Genomic DNA, 2,255 nt, shown 5'->3' with positions numbered 1-2,255 from the left:
GGGCAGAGAGAGGGGGAGACACAGAATCCGAAGCAGACACCAGGCTCCAAGCTGTCAGGACAGAGCTGGATGCCAGACTCGAACTCATGAACTGTGAGATCATGACCTGAGCCGAAGTTGGATGCTTAACCTACTGAGCCACACAGGTGCCCCTTCACAGTCTTCCAGTGCAGTATTACTTGAGAATTTACAAACCAAATTATATCATTGATTATAAATTACTTGGCATTCCTCTTTTCAACTATAGTTAAGATATTATAGTAACCTTTAAAATTGTCTATGGATAGTTTACCATTTTTATACACGTATTTTCTGCACCATAAAAGGAATATTATAATTTTTTTTTCGATAAGAAATTGCCAGGTCTGAGAGGTTGTGAGTCATTTGTTTGACATGAACACACAGCCTGTACCACTTCCTCTGTCATTCTGCAGCTTCCCTTGGTCTTGGCTTTTGTCACATTCTTCTGTCTGCTCCAGTCTCCTGTCCAGAGTTCTTCATTATTCTGAATTTTTTAGAAGTGCCTTTACTACCACTTTAACAGAATCTTCAGAAGAAGGGGCCAAGGTGTGCTCAGTCTCACATTTTGGGCAAGAAGCAATATGGTGCTATTGTTGTTTATTTCCTCCGTAACTCCCTCCCCGAAATACTGCATATATGACATATATTTATTTTATTGTTTTGAGCCATTTAAATTACTTGAATTTTGATAATGTTTAGACTCCTACCAATAATTAAATGGGGGAGTTGGTAGAGAGTCAGGAAACTCATCTGATGAGTCAAGTGTTGGAAGGTATACATGGTTTTAATTTTGAAATGTTAACTTCTGTTAAGTGTTAAATTCCTAAGCATAATAATGGGATGAACCTGACTGCTAATGTGACGAGCACAAGGGGGAGAAGCTACATCTCCCTAGTTGTGGGGATTCTGTTCCTTATTCTCCCTGGGCCCTTGGGAAACCCTCTCATGAGAATGGATTTCTAGGAAGGCACAGACATCTGTGGAGATGTCCCTAAGAACCTGAGGACTCCAAATTAAGAGCAAGAATTCACTTAAGATGTGTTGGCAAGAAAGATATTTATCTGACACTAAGGATTTCCATATTTAAAATGTAAGGCATGAAGGTGGTTGTAAAGTAGAACGAACACTCAAGTAATGAATGTCACAAAAGACTCAGAATGGCACATGCAGGTCCCCAGAATTTAGTTTCTGCTTGTGTGACCCATCTAGTCAAAAGAAAATTGCCTTTGGCCATTATTGGATTGATTAAAATTATGGTCCTGGCTCATATATGTAACCAGACTAAGTATCAGACAAAACTCAAGATCTATGCAGAGAATGGGGTCAGCCCAGCACGAGTTCAGGTGCAAGTCATGGCCGGATGCTACAAAACTTGGCTACGGTGAGCTTCTTTTTAGAGGTCATGAGCACTGGATTCGACCACTGGTGTGGTCGACTTACTTCTCTTCTTGAAATTTGCGATTTACCCAGTTCCAGGATGCATGTTTGCTTCAGGGAGTATCGTCATTTATAAAGCAGATTTTCTGCCCTTTCCAGTACTTACCAGCTCCAACAGCAGCAAAGAAACAATAAAACAATGACAAACACAAACTTTCCACCAGTGAATGTTCACTCCCTTTCTTAGAATCCCTCGAAGCTGGATTACTGGTGTTTAATGTTGAGTTTTCCTTACTCTTCCAGGTAGGACTAGTGAAGAGAATCCAGCGGTACCACAGCAACCAAAGAAAATCAGGAATAGAGGTGCCTCCCGGGACCCCACAGATGACTTTAAAAAGGCAGGATTCTACGTGCCTTGTAGAAAAGCAGGATACTTTGGATCTTGCTATAGGATTGTATCAGTATTCCACGACTCATTTGTTTTTCATAGATATGAAAATTAGGTAACTGCCACCATCAGAAAACATAGTGGATAATTTTAAGGGAAAATTTGCAAGAGATAGTAGTAGCATGATATCACATCAAATACTGAGGAGATTCGGGATGCCTGGGGGCTCATTCAGTTAAGTGTCTGACTTTGGTTCAGGTCATGATCTCGCGGTCCGTGAGTTTGAGTCCTGCATCAGGCTCTGTGCTGACAGCTCAGAGCCTAGAGCCTGCCTCGGAGTCTGTGTCCCCTCTCTCTCTTTCTCTGCCCCTCCCCTGCTGCTTGCACTCTGTTTCTCTGTTACTCTCTCTCTCTCTCTCTGTGTCTCTCAAAAATAAATAAACATTAAAAAAAAGTTTTTAACTGCTGT

This window comes from Hyaena hyaena, unplaced genomic scaffold, assembly GCF_003009895.1.
Source record: "Hyaena hyaena isolate Hyena2069 unplaced genomic scaffold, ASM300989v1 scaffold_526, whole genome shotgun sequence".
Classification (NCBI taxonomy): domain Eukaryota; kingdom Metazoa; phylum Chordata; class Mammalia; order Carnivora; family Hyaenidae; genus Hyaena; species Hyaena hyaena.
Note: the sequence above shows the minus strand (reverse complement) of the source record.